Here is a 20,750-nt window from a genome sequence, read left to right on the forward strand (position 1 = left end):
TGCTGGAGTGCAGTGGTGCAATCTCAGCTCACTGCAACCTCTGCGTCCCGGGTTCAAGTGATTCTCCTGCCTAAGCCTCCTAAGTAACTGGGTTTACAGGTATGTGCCACCACACCTGGCTAATTTTTGTGTGTGTGTATTTTTAGTAGAGACGAGGTTTCACCATGTTGGTCAGACTGATCTCGAACTCCAGGCCTCATGATCTGCCTACCTCAGCCTCCCAAAGTGCTGGGGATTACAGGTATGAGTCACCATGCCTGGACATTTTTTGACTTTTTACTAATAGCCATTCTGACTAGTGTCAGATGGTATCTCATTGTGGTTTTGATTTGCATTCCTCTAATGATCAGTGATGTTGAGCTTTTCTCATATGATTGTTGGCTGCATGTAAAAACACATACATGTGCATGTTCATTGCAGCATTATTTGCAATAGCAAAGACATAGAGTCAACTTACATGCCCATCAATGATACACTGGATAAAAAAATGTGGCACATATACCCCATGGAATACTATGCACCCATTAAAAAGAATGATATCATGTCCTTTGCAGGGATATGGACGGAGCTGGAGGTCATTATCTGTAGCCAACTAACACAGAAACAGAGAACCTAATACCACATGTTCTCACTTATAAGTGGGAGCTAAATGATGAGAAAACATGGATATATAGAGGAGAACAACACACACTGAGGTCTTTTGGACTTTTGCAGGGTGAAGGGTGGGAGGAGGGAGAGGGCCAGGAGAAATAACTAACAGGTGCTAGGATTAATACCTGGGTGACCAAATAATCTGTACAACAAACTCCAATGACACAAGTTTACCTGTGTAACAAATCTGTATAGGTATCCCTGAAATTAAAATAAAAGTTAAAAATAATTTAAAAAAGAAAATATGGTATATATACACGTATGTATACACACACACACAATGGGATACTATTTAGCCATAAAAAAATAAACAATATTTTTTTTAGAAACATGGATGTAACTGGAGGACATTATCTTGAGGGAAACAACTAAGAAATAGACAAATACCACATGTTCCTAGCTGTAAGTGTGAGCTAAATATTGTGCATGCATGGACATAGGGTATAGAATAATAGACATTGGAGATTCAAAAGGATAAGAGGTGGGAGTGGGGTGAGGGATGATAAATTGAAGAGGGTGGGAGTGGGGTGAAGGATGATAAATTACTTAATCAGTACAATGTACATTATTTGCAGGGTAGTTATACTAAAATCTCAAGATTTCACCACTGCTTAGTATATTCATGTAACAAAACTGCATTTGTACCCCTTAAATTTCTACCAGTAAAAAATAATACGTTTAAATAAAATAGAATGCGTACATTGACAAGACTAAAAACTGACACTGACAATTGAAAAGTTTTACTATACATGTCAAATACCACATAACTTTTGTGCATTTCTGGTATTTCAATGCAGTTTCAGATTACACTTTCAAAGTTATGCAAAAATTCAAAACAAATGTGTTATGTGTTTAAGTCTTCAGAGAGGATGGAAGGATTTCATTGTAGCACTCCTTTGCGTCTTAACATTTTTCAATACGATGAACACAATTGTAGAAGTCCGTGTATCAATTTTGCCAATTATCCGGGGCTTGAAAGGTAATTAATATCTTGTTCAAGGTATTAAACCTATACAAATAGAATCTAGGAGCATATAAACAAAATTGTATAGAGAAGTTTTGAATTATTTTAGTATTGGAGAGCTACATGGCCGGATCAGAGTGTTGGATCCATACTGTAGGTAGAGAGAGAGGGAGCTAGAGCTGGAGCCTGAGAGTAAACACCCTGAAAGAGGAGTTGCTTGTAGACTTGTTGAAATCAAATGTTTGTGGAGGGCCCCTTTTTCAAATCTCATGGCTGCTTTCATTGGAATCCTGCAACTTGACCAACTTCGTCTTCCACATCAGTGGTAAACTCAGACTGAACACGGCAATAGGCTGCTCTCAGCACATATGTATCTGTCCAGTGGTTTTCCCCAAATTGTGATCCTGTTCCTCATCATTTCTGGCAAACTTTTGTATCCAAATGTTGAGACTTAGAAGTTGGAGAAGTTTGTGAGTTTCTGCTACATGGATATTTCTTTTAATTCACAGAAAGATCTTTCCCTTCACTAATCGTAAAATCTGTTCTTTCTAATTTTGGCCTTCACTAACACATTTCTGATATGTAAGAGTATACCATTCTTTGTCTGATTTGCAATGCTAATATTACTTTATTTCCTACATGCTTATAGTCATTTCAGTAAAAATGAAGCTGGAGGAGGGCCTTGTAAAGAGTTTATATTCAAATGTTAACCAGGAGTTACCCTAGTCAAACTTCTCTGAATATTTGTATTAGTAAAATAACATAATTTGGTGGTCAAATATTTTAATTATTTTTGCAGCACAGAGGTATTGCTTTATGATAATATCCAGGATACTTTCTATGTCCCTTCTATAATTCAAGTAAAGTACAGTAAACAAACATTCATTAGACAATTAAGAATGAAAACAAAGTAAGTAATATCTTCTGTTTTTCATGTTAGATTAATGCATACTTTGGATGATCAAAGGAAAAACTGATTGGATTATTTTAATGTAATAAAAGCTGCTTCTATATATATGTCGTTTGTGTATATGTGTGTATATTATGTGTTGTTTGTGTTTCTATGTGTTTTTGTGTGTGTATATGTGTGTGTGTGTGTGTGTGTGTATATATATCTCCTGACTAAAGGAATTATATGGGATGACAATATTTATAGTCTATTAGAATTGGAATGAATCTCATCATTCATTAAGGCAGACCATTCTCCCGTATCAGTAAAACCTTTTATATCATCCTTGACCTTCAAGTACCAGGTTTTCCGTTAAGATAATATAATTATCTGGAGGTATGATTTCAAGAAGCATACATTTCTAATGTTAAAGAGCATTTAAAGATATATAATGTTGAGATATCTTCCTCCTTTTAAAATTTTTCCATTTGTCCTAACTCATCTCTTTAAATACATGTGAAGTTCATTTGTTTCCTTATTTGTACAGTATATTCCTAAATATACTGTATTGCAGTATATTTCAAGTTTTCACTTTTTTGTCTAAGAATCCATTAAAAGGACTAAATGTGTTTATCTGTGTCTCATGCAACATGTTTAAGAGTACAATATTGATCTTCAGAAATACCAAATATATCTTCACCTTTATGCATTTTATGTTTTATTAAAACTATGATGTTCAGATTTGGAATTGCAATGAGTCTTTAAACTATGCATGGTCCTTAAGACAACCTTAAGTTTGGGAGAGTAGAGGATAGGCGTGCAAGAAGCTGTATAATAACTCTTTAAAAGATATTCACAGCCTAATCCCTCCAAACTGTTAATGTTACCTTATATGGCAAAAAATAACTTTGCAAATGCTATTATATTAAATTGAGGATTTGGAGAAGAAGAAGAGGAGATTCTCCTGGATTATACGGGAGTGCCTTAACTAAAATCTCAAGTACTCTTATAGAAAGGAAGTAAACTGATGTTTGACCGAAAGCATAGAAAGAAGCCATGTGACAGAAATAGAAAGAAGCAGAGTGAGGGAGAGAAGATGCTCTGCCACAGAATGATGAACTAGATTCTGCCTCAAATTTATTTGTTGAAGTGCTAACTTCAAGAACCTCAGAAAGTGACTGTATTTGGAGATTGAAGCTTTAAAGATTAATTAGGTTACAATGGGTTTGTTAAAGTGGGCCCTAATTTAATATGTGTGGCATCTTTATAAGAGAGGTTAGGGCATAAGGAGGGAGAGGTTTGACAGGTGCATGTACTGAGGAACAGCCAAGTTAGGATAAAATGAGAGGGCAACTAACTACATAGAAGTCAAGGATGGAGGCCTCAAATGAAATCACACCTGCTAACATTTTGATCTTTAAATTTGGACTTCAGAATTGTGAGACAATAAATTTCCACTGTTTAAGTCACCCAACCTCTATTATTTTGTTATGGCAGCCCAAGAAGACTAATATATACTGGCTTTGAAGTTACAGAAAGAGGCCAAGGAGCACAAGGAATGTAGCTCCAGATGTTGGAAAAAACAAAGAAGTGGATTCTATCCTATAGCTCTGGAGAGCCTGCCCAAACTCTCCAACACCTTCATTTTTTCTCAGTGATACTCCAGAACAGGGAGAGAATAAATTTCTGCTACTTCAAGCCAGCAATTTGTTTACAGCACCTACAGGAAACTAATACGAGTAATAAGTTGGAGTAATAGACAGGTTGGGAACTGGGAGAGAAAAACAGGCCTGAAAGAATGGGTTCCCATGGAAGATAGCCAAAACAATATTAGTTTACTAAAATAATGTTAACTTTAAGCACAATATGAACATTATCTTCTATCAGCGGGACAGATCATATTTAATGGCATAAGATGTTTTATTGACAGTTGATGATTGAATATTGAAAATCATAAAGCAAATTATAGGAGTGGATACAATTTGAAGTAATAACCTGTTGCTAAGATTTGAGTTCAGGGGCAATGCACTAAGGAAAGGGATTTACCAAACGCTGTGAGATATCAAAAGCCTGTAAGTCCAGGCTGGGATTCTGGCATGAATCTGCCTTCCAGGCTAATAACTGGCATTCAATACAAAATCACATCAGAGGCTCCTGCATAGACAAACTTACAGCATACTGACAACACAAATATGGGTTTTACGATGTCAAGACTAAGCCTAAACAAAGAATGCCCCACTCTTTTGAGTCTGAGGTTACCAATTTCTATCCAAGTGTGATATGGTGGGTGGACTCAGAACCCTAACGGACTGAATATTCAACCTTAAGACTCCTGGCTCACAGCTGATAGAGCTTGAAGAAGGCACTGGTGGCCCTGAGAAAAGGAGAATATGACTTCTCATTATGACAGCGTACTTACGCAATCAGGACACATGAGCATTCGTCAGCTCATGTCTTACATTGCTGAGCTATCTTAAGCTTGATGTTTCACACCAACTTCTGTTGGCATGTGCCCCATCCACGAATTGACTTTTTGATATTCCAAGGCTTGAATTGATATCATTACTCTGATAGTAATTTGTGTTCTTTAATGATATTTCAGGATTTCCATTTTTCATGGTCATATTTTACTTCCCTTCATTTTGAAGTTTAGTGTGACCATGAAATTTGCGCTAACAAATGAAATGTTAGCAGAAGCACTACAGTAGTCACTTGGTTTCTATGGGGTATGGGTTGCAGGATCACTGTGTAGACCAGTCTATGGATGCTCAAGTCTCTGATGTAGGATATCCAATACAATGTAAATGCTATGTAAATAATATGTCGTATATTTCATTTTTGTTATTTTTAATTGTTGTATTGTTACGTTTATTGTGATTTTTTTGCCTAATATTTCCAATCTGCAGTTGGTTGAATCCATGATACACAACTCATGGATATGTGGGGCCAACTTATGTTTTCCAGATGGAAGCTTGAGGAGCCACCATTGAGTTTCCACGGCTTCATTTTCCTGCCTAGTAAATCATGGGTGCATGGAGTGTTATGCTCTCTGAGACTTGGTCCTGTAGAAAGAAATGGGCATAACAGAGCAACCTAAGTCAATCTCACTGGACATGTGTAAGCAGAGAAAAAAATGTATGTGCGTATATTTTTTAAGTTACTGAAATCTTGAACTTGTTTATTACAGCAGAATAACAACTTATATTAAATAATCCAAACTACTTTTTAAATTTTGGATTTAGGCTATAATTCTGCTTTAATAAAATTATTTTAACTTGTAATCACATAATTACTCATTTTTTAACTCAGTTATAGAAAATGTCATATTTCATATGCACATTTTTCTATTTCAATTACATCACATTTCATGGAACTTCTTTAAAGCATATACAATTTATATTGCCAAATATACATTGAACATGAGCATATCTTCATATTTTTAATGTCCTCCAAAATTAAAGGAGAAACATTTCTTTATTGAAATCAGTAACATTATATCTTTATAAGTGCTATGCACCTATTCACTTCCTGTAAGAAAAAGAAAATATTAGCATTTTTTAAATAACTTGTTTTTAATGGGAGATAAAGCTTTTGCAAAATTACTTTTTACTTCATGTGTTATATCATACATAAAGAAAATCAAAATAAACAATTTCTGATCCTCAACTCTCTCTCTCTTTCCCCCTTTCTTTCCCTCTCTCTTCCTCTCTCTTTCCCCACTCGCTCTCTGTCTCTTCATACACAGACATACAATCATGAGCATGCATACATATACACAAGGACACACATACTCATGTAAGCATTGACATAGATCAATTCCTATAGTTAATCCTGATATAATGGAGTCAAAATGGCAAGATCAACATCTTGCTCACCACTTGATTCCAACCTATTGGCTAGTGCTTACAGCAAGATGGAAGAAAAAGAGGAGGGAGAAATGGAGGGGAAAATTTGAGAAAGAGTAGGAGGTTGTTGAATCTAGTTTGAATTCGACAAGCTAGAATTCAGAAGAAAGCAGGGTGAGAAAAATATGGAAAACATGGGCTCAGGAGAAGTTCATCTGATACACTCACACATATACACACCCACCCACATATATATATTCATAATTTTTTACTACTTTAAGTTTATTCAACTATTGTTGGATGCAAATTAGACAGCCTTTTAAATGACACTCAAGTCTCTGATATTTCCTGGAATCTATTACAGCGTGGCAAATTGGATTTTATAAATAACTTAATCTTTTTCATTCAGTCATATTAAGATGCTTTGAATAAAGTGAAATTAGAGGAAGGCCATCCTATCAATTTTTACCCCAACATAATTCAAGCATTGAAGGCAAAAGAAACCAAATAAAAGATGAAGGCCAAATATTTAAAAGATGGGACTACTTCTGGATTTTGTAGTCATTTTGAGCTCCATTTTCTAAACATACTCATAAACCTATTAATATCTTCTATTTCTAGCTATACTAGCATAAATAAAAACATTTAACAATTAAATGGTAACAAGTAATAATTACTTGAAGAAATACATGTAATGTTAAACATCCAACAATATAAAGATACCAAATCTTTCTTTGCTTTAGAGTTATTTTTAACATATTTGAAAGTAAATATTTTCTTTTTCTTTTTTTTGAGATGGAGTCTCGCTCTGTCACCCAGGCTGGAGTGCAGTGGCATAATCTTGGCTCACTTCTACCTCAGCCTCCTGGGTTCAAGCAATTCTATGCTTCAGCCTTTTGAGTAACCGGGATTACAGGTGCCTGTCACCATGCCCAGCTAATTTTTGTAAGTAGAGACAGGGTTTCACCATCTTGGCCAGGCTGGCCTTGAACTCCTGACCTAGTGATCCACCCGCCTTGGTTTTCCAAAATGCTAGGATTACAGGCATGAGCCACCGCACCTGGCCGAAAGTAAACATTTTCTTTAATTCAAGAGGACATAATTCTTCAGCACATATAATTTTGTGATGAGCTAAAAGCTAATAATGTCTATTGGATACTCTGCTCAGTAGCTAGGTGAGGAGATCATTTGTACCCCAAACCTCGGCATCATGCAACATACCCAGGTAACAAACCAGGTAACAAACATGTACTCCCTGAATCTAAATAAAAGATAAGAAAATAAGAAAAGTAAAAATAGAAGTTAATCATGTAGAAGAAAGCCTTAATACGCTTTATGTACTAAACCTTCAGACTGGAATCACTGAGTGAGAACTATTGCCATGACAGTACAAAGCACTAAATACAAAAGAATATTCCTTTTGTAACAACATAATTGGAATTTCAATGTAAAATTACAGTTCTTCTTTTTTAAAGTATCAAATCACAGCATTGTATTTATCTGAAAGAAAAATGTCTCATATACTGAAGCTCAATTTAAACTGTGACATATTTATGTACTTGTGTGTACGTGTCATGCTTTATGTACTTAATGATTTCAAGTCATGCTTTAGTCTGAACTAAATATTTATTTTTAAAAGTATATTCTTAAAAAATAAAATATTATACTTTGGGAGGCTGAGGTGGATAGGTCACCTGATGTCCCTGATGTCAGGAATTCAAGACCAGCCTGGCAACATGGCAAAATCTCACCTCTACGAAACATACAAAAAAAATTAGCCAGGCATGGTGGAACGTGCCTGTAGTCCCAGTTACATGAAAGGCTGAGGCAGGAAAATCACTTAACCCCAGGAGGCAGAAGTTGCAGTGAGCCCAGATTGCACCACTGCAGTCCAGTCTGGGCGACAGAGTGAGACTCCGTCTCAAAAAATAACAGTAATAATAAAATACAATAAAATAACATATTATAATTATACATTTAAATAATCAATTATAAATCTAAACTTAAGATGTAAAAAAAGTTTTATATTCATCTCCGAATAAGAATATGATAGTGAATTTACTGAATTTGAGAAAAGATAGTCTGCTAGGCATACAGTTCCCCAACGTGTTTTTCCCTTAAAATTATATCTGGGTGCTATTTCAAAAACGTTGCATAGAGATCTTCCTTATTCTGTCTTAGAAGCAAATTTAGTAGTTCATTGTTTGAATATGTTGCACAATATCAATGTTATAAGTCTTCTTTATCTTAAGTGTAGAGGACTACGTGCTCGCAAACGAGACGTTCCGATAAGTCCTGCTCTTGCAAAGGAAGCAGGGCGTTCCCGATAAGTCCTGCTCTTGCAAACGAAGCAGGACGTTGGGGGCTTGTTTATGTGTAAACATCTCGAAAATCCAGAAAGTCAGGGAAAGGTCAGAAAAACAACAATGTGTCTTGTGACTTGGCAACATTCCACAAACGACTGTATAAAATAAAGCAGAGCGCACCATTCGAGGCGGCCGGCCATGTTTGTGTTGTCTTGTGTGTTCATTCCTTTGTTTAGGAATCACGCGGACCCCAACATTAAGTAATGCTTTATGTTTTACATCCACCTTGATAGTAAAATTGCTACTGCTCCTTTTTTTAATCTTCAGTTTTCCAATATAATGTTGTTCATATTTAATATATCATTGCTCATATTTTCATTTTCAAATTTTATAAATTAGTTTGTCTTAGGCCCACTTTCATATAGGATAAAGATTTAAGATTTGTCTCATTCAAATCTGAACCTAAATTTTGTAGGTGCTCTGGTCTGAATATGTGCCCCCTAATTCATAAGTTGGAACTGAAACCACAATTTGATAATACTAAGAAGGGAGGCCTTTAGTGGGTGATTAGATCATCATAAATGGGGTTAGCCACAAGGATGGAGGAAACTAGCTGGCTCTTTATTCCTTTTTTTTTTTTTTTTTTTTTTTGGCTCTTTTTGCCCAGGCTGCAGTGCAACGGCGCGATCTCGGCTCACTGCAACCTCCAGCTCCTGGGTTCAAGGGATTCTCCTACCTCAGCCTCCCAAGTAGCTGGGATTATTACTGGCATGCGCCACCATGCCCAGCTAATTGTTTGTATTTTTAATAGAGATGGGGTTTCACCATGTTGGTCAGCTGGTTCCAAACTCCAGACCCCAGGTGATCCACCTGCCTTGACCTCCCAAAGTGCTGAGATTACAGGCGTGAGCTAGCTAGCTCTTTTGCCCTTCCACCTTCCACCGCGAGGACACCTAAGAGGAATGAAGTAATGAGCTTTCACCTGACACTCACCAGTCTGGACTTTCTAGTCTCCAAAATTGTGAGAAATAAATTAGTATTATTTATAAATTATCCAATCTGTGGTATTTTGTTATAGCAGCAGAAATGCACTGACAGTGTATTAAATACATTTATATTTATTGAAAAGACAATAGGTTTGATCTTAGTTCTTTTTATAGTTCTATGTTATTCTTTAACTTTCATTTTGTGCTTTGTTGTCCAGTAGTAAACTGTATAATTATGCCTTATATGATACCTTTGTCTATTAGTAATAAGCTCTTTATATTTATTTCTTGATAGGAGAAAGGAGCAAATATTTCTTCCAATTAAATTATTTATCATAGAATTTCACTCACAGTGTTTAACAGTATGATACTATAATATTTGATTTTTCAACATATAGCAATGTTCTTTGATTTCTAACTATTATAGACCCAAGCAACACATGTTTATTTTCTATTCCCCCTCATTATTTTACTAGTTGCATTATTTCTTAGGAGTCAATGCATCCAGGGGCTATTCTATTCTGTCACTCAAGGATACTTGTTTTAGCATTATTTCCAAAGGCAAATGTATTCAATACTTACATCATTATTCTTCATGAAACCAAAGGTGAAAATTATCTTAAAAATTTAATCAAATACAATAATATATAAAGAATCATGATCAAGTGCAGTGTATCACAGGAATGTGAGGTTGATATAACACCTGAACATTAATCAATGTCATTCACTATTTAAAAAAATTATCAAAAGCTCACATGATTACTTATTTAGCTGTAGAAGATTCATCTAACACAATCTAACATTCATTCAGGATAAAATAAAAACCTATCAGTAAACTAAAACTAGAAAGAAACCTTCTCAGCCTGACAAAAGGCATCTATATAGAATAAAAATCCATAGCTAATATTATACTTACTAGTGAAAAAGTGAAGGCTTTTCAAATATTTAAGAATAAGACATGTGTGTCTCTTATCTCTTTACACTTATAATCAACATCATGCTGGAGATTGTAGCCAGTACAATAGTCAAAAAAAAAAAAAAAAAAGGCCCCCTCCAATGAATATGAAGTAGCAAAACTGTCTTTGTTTCCATACAACATAACCATTGTTGTAGGAAATCCAATGTCATCTCTAAAGGTGACTAGATGTAATGAATTAGTGTGGCAAAGTTTCCAGATAAAATATGAAAATACAAAAATTATGTAGAAATTTTAGCAAGATGTAATCAAATCTAAATGAAAAATAATTATAAAAGCAAAAGAAAAATTGGAAATACTTGAGTAAAATCCTGCAAATACGGAAAACAACTTTGTACTAAAAATTACAGAACACTGGTGAAAAAAATTAGTGACCTAAATAGAATGTGGAGATATTTTGAGGGGACTCAGTACGGCTATGGTGTCAATTCTCCCTTAATTAATCTGTAGATTCTACACAATTCCATACAAAAATTCCAGAAGACATTTTTGTATCTTTTTTTTATTCATTGACAAATTAATCATAAAATTCAAATGGACTGTGAAGAACCTGTGATACCCAAAACAACTTTGTGTCCTTGGGCAGTATGCTCATCTTTACAATGGATATTATAAGAATAATACTTCCCTCAAAAAAAAACTCAAGAACTTTGCATCAAACGTACTCTCATCAGAGAGATTTTCTTACTAATTATCTATATTGAATGCTTGTCCATATTCCAATTAACCCTTAGCACATTACCTTATCACAGAACTCAAAGAATACCCAAAGAACATTGTTCTCTTAGCACCCAATGAACAGTGCTACTTATTACCAGGAGAGGTGCTATGAATCTCTTAGAATGTTTGAGCTCAAAACTACATTCCCATTTCTTAAGATACTAGACCACTATCAACTGCAGCAGAAGACAATTACAGTAGGCCTTCTGTGTCCACGGGTTCTACATCTGCGCATTCAATCAACCAAAGATAAAAAACTTTTGAAAAAATAAATAAATAATACAGTTGAATGCAGTACAATGTATTGCAAATTTTAAAATACAGTATAACATTTAAATAACATTTAGAGAGGATTTAAAGTATAAAGAAGGATTAGCATAGGTTATATGCAAATACTACACCATTTTATATAAACAACTTGGGGATGTGCAGATTTTGGTATAAATGTGAGTCCTGGAACCAATCCTGAGTAGATACTGAGGCATAACTATATCTCCTATTCAATATCAGATAATACAAAGTATATAAATAATTATAGAAGACATTCAGTTCTTCAAGTAGAATGAGATTCATCCATGTTTAGTAGTAGAATGCCACCTTTAGTTTTAGGCTAAACATTTGCAATTTGTACTGGATATAAAAAGTATCCTTTTAAGTGCCACCAATTGTTATAAAATTAGTCAAATGCTAGGTATTGTTTAAGGATTCATTACAAAAATCAAGACTTATCAAATGATGGGGAAAATAGTGAAAGCATAGTATAGTTCATTAACTTTATAAGAGAAATGGTGATCTAAAAAGTTTTAATTGCAAACCCCATGTATATTAATATATATCTTCAATGCCATTCTGGGAGGTCAAAAATAATGTATAGTGAATTAAGTATGTTTATCTTAGTACAATTATTTGAAAAGTATTGCAAATGAAAGGGATAGAGTGAATGAGAGAGTTCATTCAGGAATTAGTTGGACATGACACAGTGAAAAGATGTCATGAACTGAGGAAAAATGCAGATCTTGGGACCAAAGGGAGAAATTAAGGTGCTGGGAATTACTGGGGGAAAACTGTAGGCTTTGAGGACCCACAGAGGAAGGACACTCAGTGTTCTCTTTAAGCACATCGCCTTGGATGGTAATATCACTCACTAAAAAACAAAGGGAAAATTGGCTTCACCATAGGGAAATATGTCTATTCTGGTCATAACAATGGTAAAATTTACAAATAAGATATTCATGAAGCAGTCAAAGTAAGAGAGAGAGCTCTAAACCGCATGTGTGTGTATATATATATATACACACACACATATATATAGTCTAAATTATGAGTACATAAATTAATTTATGCATTTAAAGTCACCAGATTAGATTTTATAATGAGGATACTTGAATCCAAGAAGAAAAGAAGTACGCTGAAATCATCATCCTGATATACACTGTATTGCATTAGAGGGACAGAAAGGGCGATTACAACTCACAGAAACAGGAATATTGGCAAAGAATACAAAAGTACAAGGAAAAAGAAAAATACAAGTGGTAAGAAATCACAGAAAAACAAGAGGAGAGAATAGGAAAGAGAGAATCATGTCAAATGTGGTGGACACATTAATGAACGTAAGAAATAAAAGTTAGCATTAAGATTTAGCAGTGAGGAAGTTATTGGTGGCCTAAGAGGATTGCTTCAGTGCAGTGGTGGAGACATTTGTTGGTCAGGTTGGAGTGATATGGGGGAATGAGTACGTAGTGAGTACATGCCGCCCTTCTAAGACACTTGGAATTAATGGAGAGAAGAGAGACGGAGGTGTCCAAGTGAGATGCAGTGTAAATTTCTATTCTTTTGCAACTTTCCTAAAACAGTAGAGCCAGAATCATGATGGAATTTAAGACAATGAGGAAGGCGATTTATAAGGAAGTAGAGAAAATAGTATATAAAACGTAAGTTGTTTAGCCTAAAACCAAGATAGAGGCATTTCTATAAAATAGAAAAGTAGGCACGGCTGCATGCTGATTAAAAAATAATAATAATAATAAATGTAGGGGAAGTGGGAGTAAATGAGAAGATAACTATTTTACTAGTGAAGTGATAGGTGGGAATACATGTGTAGACAGGATGGAAAAGGGACACAGAGGAGCAGAATCCAGCTCCAAGCTATGATGAAATCTTTCAACTTTGATGTTACTGGGGCTTGATATGTTGATGAGGTACTAAGGAAGAATAGAGGAAATGGGTACATAGAAGAAAAGAAAGTGTCATTTGAAGCCAGGCCAGGGAGAATAGAACATCTCCTGTAAAATTTTTTTAAAAAGTGAGAATTCAAAGTGTCATTCAAGTATAATGTGCCTATTTTATTCTCTACTAATTTTTATTATCTCATTAGCTATAGTCAGCCTTATAAGGCAATATAGGTGGTTTCTAAGGTAGTGAATGGCATTAGTTTCCATTTTAAACTAAAATTTTTCCAATGTCAGGGTTTTCTTAATTTGTTAGAATTCATGTTATTTCTCCTGGCACTGCTCATAGATAAATGCATAATTGAAAAATGAATCTCACTAGAAATAAAGCAAACAACATATCTCCCACAAAACCGAAACCATGGATACCCGCCTAAGGCTTTCACCACTAACATTTGTATATCCTTTTGGCATATTCCATAAACCGTAAGGGGAAGCATTAAGGAATGATATTGAACTTGCTGCCCTACTAATAATTACCTTTTCTATAAACAAACTATTTAAGCATTTTTATCTTTACTTTTCTAACTTGTAAAATAATATCTACTTGGCAAAGTTACTGTGAAAATAAAATAAAATAGAAAAATATATGTAGGGCTCCTGGCAGAGTGGATCATCAAAAGCAAATTTTCTTTTCATTCTTTTATGGAAACAATTTGAGTTAAACTGAGTTTTTTTTGTTTTTTTTTTTTTTTTTTTTTTTTTTTTTTTTTGGTTGTTATTGTTTAAGAAACTGCCTAGGTCTAATATTTTATTATTGAAAATAATAACAGAGAAAAAAAGAAAAAGAAGAAAAATATTAGGTAATAAATGAATCCCTTTTATCTCCCTCTGCAATGTTTCACAGCCATAACTCCTTTAATGGAATACAATCAAAGACATAAAATTAGCGATTTGAAATGTTGGCAATGTTACTCTGTATGAGAAGTTTCAGGGATGAAAGCATTACGTGACAATGGTGGTACAGAGCTTTTTCTTCTCTAAGGAAAATAAATCAGAATCATTTCTCGCATACAAATAAGTTCTCCACTTAAAAAGTGTGTGTGCATTTGAAAAGATTCATTCACTGTTTAAATACCATATTCCAATACCCACTTTATTAAGTTAGTTTGTGCAATTTAAATTGTCTGCTGCTCACCATGTTAGTGCATCTCCTAATGTTCATCCTGAGACTCCTGCCTCAACTTTTATTCTCTCTAGCACTATCATTAATGGATATCATGCTCAGATTCCTAGAACAGAGTGACAAGACACAGCGCTACAAACACTTACAGGGTTTCACCATTCCAAACATCAACAAAATACCCAAAGACCATCTTCATCCCGTTTGGTAGTACGGAAAGTTAACATGTAGCCTTACCAATAATAAAACAGGGTATATAATTGTGGACACCTTATTTCAACCAAATTATTGTGAAATATGTTACCTCCCAGTTTTCCCTGGTTTATTAAGGAAAAACAAACTTATAAAACGCTCTTTACTTTCAGAAGAGTTCTATAACATTCCTTATGATAGTCTTATATTGACCTCAAGAAATGCAATAAATAAAATCTGGGTTTAAGTGTTGGTCCTGAAGTTGAATAGCCATGCAATACAGACAAATCATGTAACATTCTCAAGTTTAATTTACTCAGTTATAGAATGGTAATCTCAAATTCTCAATGTTATTTTAATTACTGAAATTAAAAGTGTTAAAGCTATGCAAATTATGAGAAGATTTACTACATATTAGCAATATTGTTCAACATCTGGCAATAGTCTACTTGTTAAGGTGTGTGTAGAATAAATAAAATATGTCATTCTTTAAAGCAAAATATAGGAACTCAAGTAGCCAGGTGAAGGAACATCATCACTGACCAATTAGCAGCAGGTAACAAATCTGTTAGGTAGAAAATTTGGAATCTAAAGCATGTATCAAGCCAAAGCAGTATATATGGGAAGTAAGGCACAAAGAAGTGCAAAGTACCACGTTTTAGGTTTTTAGAATTCAGGATCAAAGTAAGAGAGATCAGCTGCAAAACTGAGAATGTAGACAGCTGTTCTCCCCCGATACATTTTAAATCCCTTATTTCTCTGTAAAACGAATGGACCTAATAATTTAAGTTGGACATAAGTAAATTTCAGTGGTGCGAGAATAGAAAACGTGTAGAGATAGACATTTAAAAAGTAGTCAACTTAATAGAGTATATTTTCTTAGTATTAAAAATAAATCTTTGTGTATAAATGTCTATTTTGATTTCCTATCACCCGATGTCAGAGGATGACAATACAGGGCATTCTTAATAGGATATGTTTGAACACATGAATTTAGAAGAACACCAGCAATGTGGTGAGGTCATGGCCTCCTTGAGGAAGAAATTGTAAATGCTGAGTTCCTGTTGCTAATGAAACATAGATTACATGGAAAGGTGTGTACTTACGTATGCAGTCCCTGACTACTTTGAATAGTAATCCAGAGTCTAAAAGCAAAAGCCACTGTGTTGAGCAGGCTCTAGGACAGATGCCAATAGTACCCGCCTCCTGATATCCTCAGTCTTGTCTACTCCCCGTAACATTGAGTGTGGACTGGACTTACTTATTTGCTTCTAACCAACGGAATAGAAGAGTAGTGATGCCATGTCAGTTCTGAGATTCAGTAATACAAAAATATGTGGTTTTTTAAACATGATTTCTCTCTTTTTCTTTCTTGGATTGTCTGCCCTGAACAAAGACAGTTGTCAGGTTATGGGGTGGGATAACATGGAATCTAGCTGCCATGTCATGAAACAGTCCTATGCTGATGCACATGTGGACAAGACATTGATGCTGGCCAACAATCATGAGGGTGAAGTTAGAAGCAGGTAATCCTTTTCCAGTTGAGGTTTTAGTTGTGTCTACATACCTGATATAGCTGTAATGTTTGCAGTCCCCAATGTTGGATGTGGAGACTGGTGGGAGGTGATTGAATCATGAAGGCAGACTTCTCATGAAGGGCTTATCACCATTCCGTTGGTGATAAGTGAGTTCTTGCTCAGTCAGATCACGTGTGATATGATTGTTTAAGCGTCTGAGACCTCCCTCTCTCTCTCTCTCTCTCTGTCTCTATCGCTCTTGCTCCCATTCTCACCATGACCCCCTTGCCTTCTGCCATAACTGTAAGCTTCCTGAAGCCTCACCAGAAGCCCCTCAGATACCCAGCACCATGCTTTCTATACAGCCTGCAGAACCCTGAACCAATTAAACCTATTTTCTTCATCAATTACGCAGTCTCAGGCATGTATAGCACCGCAAGAATGGCCTAACACAATATCCTTCAAACAGCCTAACTAAAATAAGGTATCTTGAAACAGAGGGAGCTACTTAAGTGATACTTGTATTCCTGACCCTCAGAAACTCAGATGATAAATATTTGCTGCCTTCAGCTGCTAAATTGTGGAATAATTTGCTATGCAGTAATAAATAACTAATGCAACCATCAATTAAAACAAAGATGTTTTTGATCTGTCAGTCAGGTGCTGTAGAGGGAACACTGTGCCGATTTTGCTTCTTGCTATTTTCCTCAGTGTTCACTCCCTACCTCATGGTAAACAGCAAGTAGTGCCCATGGAGAGCATGGACGATGGTATAACATCTTTATATAATAGCACCGGAAGCTATCCATGAAGAAAAGCAGTAATTGCAGAGACTGGCAGGAAGTCAACCTCTGTAAGGAAGTGGAAGAATTTATGCTGCCATTGCAGATATGGAAGTATCACTTTCCAAGAACATACCTTGATATTCTTTTTGCTTATCTTTACAAATACAGACTTTTTTTTTTTTAAAGATCACTAACACTAAACGAACCCATCACAATATAAAACTTATTAAGACATTTATATTCCACAACTATAATTTTCTTGTGGTAACTTTTTAAAATAAACCAATTGAAGTTTGACTATTTTAATGCCATCTTAGTGTCATTCAGGAATACCAGTCCAAGTGCAAAAAGTGAATTAATTTTATAATCGCTCTTCAAGCCATATTTTTATGTTTCTATCCTCTTCTTACCAATTACCATTATTTTCAGGTTTATTTTGAAAAATACTCCTTTATATCCTTCCTGTGAAAATTTAAAAAATATATAGTAAGAAGGAAATAAAAACTCTACATATCATCAGCCACAGAATTACACAGTATCAATGTTGAAAAGGAATTTCCACAATTTGTTTCTGGCAAGGAGCAGTCATTTTTGATGTTGGCAAGTAATAATTCAGCATATTTTGAGTAACTTGGGATGGCAATTTCTAAGTAAGTGATCCATTTCATCTTTCATGTTTAGTTACAGTAGTTTTCATAATTTTTAGCTGGAAATTGCTTCCACATAACTTTTCTCTAGAGGGCAATTTACACTAAATCTAGTCTTTTTCCCTTACTCCTGCCTTCAAATACCTTAAGATAACACTTGTTTGTATATATTTTCTTCATTCCAAGAAGAAGTGGAATGAAAACTATTGAGGGCAATATTATTTTTCAGGGTTGGTGACCACTGGAGATTTATCAAAGATTATCAGCACATTATGTGTTTAATAATGATACCTAAGTTTCAATTAGATAAGGTGTGTTTCCCAACACATTGTTTGCTGATATCTTTCTTGTCCATTGAATATTCCAGGTCTATTTTACATGAATCACTATGGAAATAATGTAGGTTGTTCTTGAACGTGGACAGTTTGTTTTTAATTTAATATATATACCTACCAAATAGCATTGTTATAAATTCATGCCAAAATTGATGTGAAATTACGTAAACCTGAATTCAGATTTTACCCTTGATACATTTCTCAAAGCTTTCAGCAATGAATGTTTCCAATTGTAGATTAAAATCTTGGGTGATGTAAATGCCATGGGGCATTTTAGAACTTAATTGCAAATAAGTTACTTTCCAAATTATTTAAGTCTACAAATCATTCAAGTTTGAACTCTACTGTCAAACCTAATTTAGTTTTCAGTTTAAGACCCTAAAACCATGCAAAGTCAACCTTAGAGTCACACCCTGTTCTGTACCCTGGAAGCAACTCAGAGCTTCTTACTTCAGGAAACTTTGAACGTATCTCTTCCTTCATGTGGTAACTGAACTAGTGATCAGTGAGAGTAAGAATAAATAATCACCAGATAGTAGTCTTGAAAGAAAAATTATGAGGTTCTAACAGCAAATAAAAGAAGCAAGCTAGCTTGAGAATTAGTGAGATTACTTTATAAAAAAGGTGTACCGTAATCCCAGCACTTTGGGAGGCTGAGACGGGTGGAACACGAGGTCAGGAGATCGAGACCATCCTGGCTAACACGGTGAAACCCCGTCTCTACTAAAAAATACAAAAAAACTAGCCGGCCCGCCTGTAGTCCCAGCTACTCGGGAGGCTGAGGCATGAGAATGGCGTAAACCTGGGAGGCGGAGCTTGCAGTGAGCTGAGATCCGGCCACTGCACTCCAGCCTGCGCGAGAGAGCGAGACTCCATCTCCAAAAAAAAAAAAAAAAAAAAAAAAAAAAGGTGTAAATGAAATTCTACAAAAGGGAAATCTAAAAGAGACTAAGTAGATTTATCTTGCTTGTCTTGCTTGAGGAAAATGTCAAAGAAATTCCTACACTTGGAACATTTCTTGAAATGAGCAATTAGTAATACACGTTATATTGATTGGTGATATGCTTTTGTCAGTGATTTATATTTTAATATAGATGAATTGTCTATGTACTAAGAAACTCCAAAATATTCTTACTAAGCCATCAACATTTTTTTAGAAATGTATCCTTTATATTAATTGGTACTTACTATTAGATTTCACAAGTAGAAGACATTCACATAGATGGTTTTTAGTCCATCTCTGAGAGGTGAAATGTCATAGATGATGGAATTTTATTTCAAGATAAAAAAGTACTACACGACAAATGGTGAATTTCATTTCATTTCGAAATTTCAAATAAAAGTCAAACTTTTTCATAAATCATGTGATTATTTCTTAACTCCGCAGTAATTCAATTCATATATGAGATTCTCATACTTATTAGTAAACAGAAATAAATGTCGAAATCTTAGTTCTCAGAATGTTTCTTACATAGCCCATATTAAGTTTTTATGCTTCCCAGGAAAAGCACACCTAAGATTTACAATAAAAATTATTATTGTTATTGATGTGCATATGTGTCCTGAACACTCTTGCTGAGGGACAACTCTTTTATTACTATTACTATTATTGTTATTATTATTATTATTATACTTTAAGATCTAGGGTACATGTGCATAACGTGCAGGTTTGCTACAAATGTATACTTGTGGCATGTTGGTGTGCTGCACCCATCAACTCGTCAGCACCCATCAACTCATCATTTACATCAGGTATAACTCCCAATGCAATCCCTTCCCCTTTCCCCCTCCCCATGATAGGCCCTGTTGTGTGATGTTCCCCTTCCCGAGTCCAAGTGATCTCATTGTTCAGTTCCCACCTATGAGTGAGAACATGCAGTGTTTCATTTTCTGTTCTTGCAATAGTTTACTGAGAATGATGATTTCCAGCTGCATCCATGTCCCTACAAAGGACACAAACTCGTCCTTTTTTATGGCTGCATAGTATTCCATGGTGCATATGTGCCACATTTTCTTAATCCAGTCTGTCACTGATGGACATTTGGGTTGATTCCAAGTCTTTGCTATTGTGAATAGTGCCGCAATAAACATACGTGTGCATGTATCTTTATAGCAGCATGATTTATAATCCTTTGGGTATATACCCAGTAATGGGATGGCTGGGTCATATGGTACATCTAGTTCTAGATCTTTGAGGAATCGCTATACTGTTTTCCATAATGGTTGAACTAGTTTACAATCCCACCAACAGTGTAAAAGTGTTCCTATTTCTCCACATCCTCTCCAGCACCTGTTGTTTCCTGACTTTTGAATGATTGCCATTCTAACTGGTGTGAGATGGTATCTCATTGTGGTTTTGATTTGCATTTCTCTGATGGCCAGTGATGATGAGCATTTTTTCATGTGTCTGTTGGCTGTATGAATGTCTTCTTTTGAGAAATGTCTGTTCATATCCTTTGCCCACTTTTTGATGGGGTTGTTTGTTTTTTAATATAGATGAATTGTCTATAGAAATTTGTCTCTTTGTAGGTTCTGGATATTAGCCCTTTGTCAGATGAGTAGATTGCAAAAATTTTCTCCCATTCT

This window comes from Macaca mulatta, chromosome 6 (genome assembly GCF_049350105.2).
Source record: "Macaca mulatta isolate MMU2019108-1 chromosome 6, T2T-MMU8v2.0, whole genome shotgun sequence".
Classification (NCBI taxonomy): domain Eukaryota; kingdom Metazoa; phylum Chordata; class Mammalia; order Primates; family Cercopithecidae; genus Macaca; species Macaca mulatta.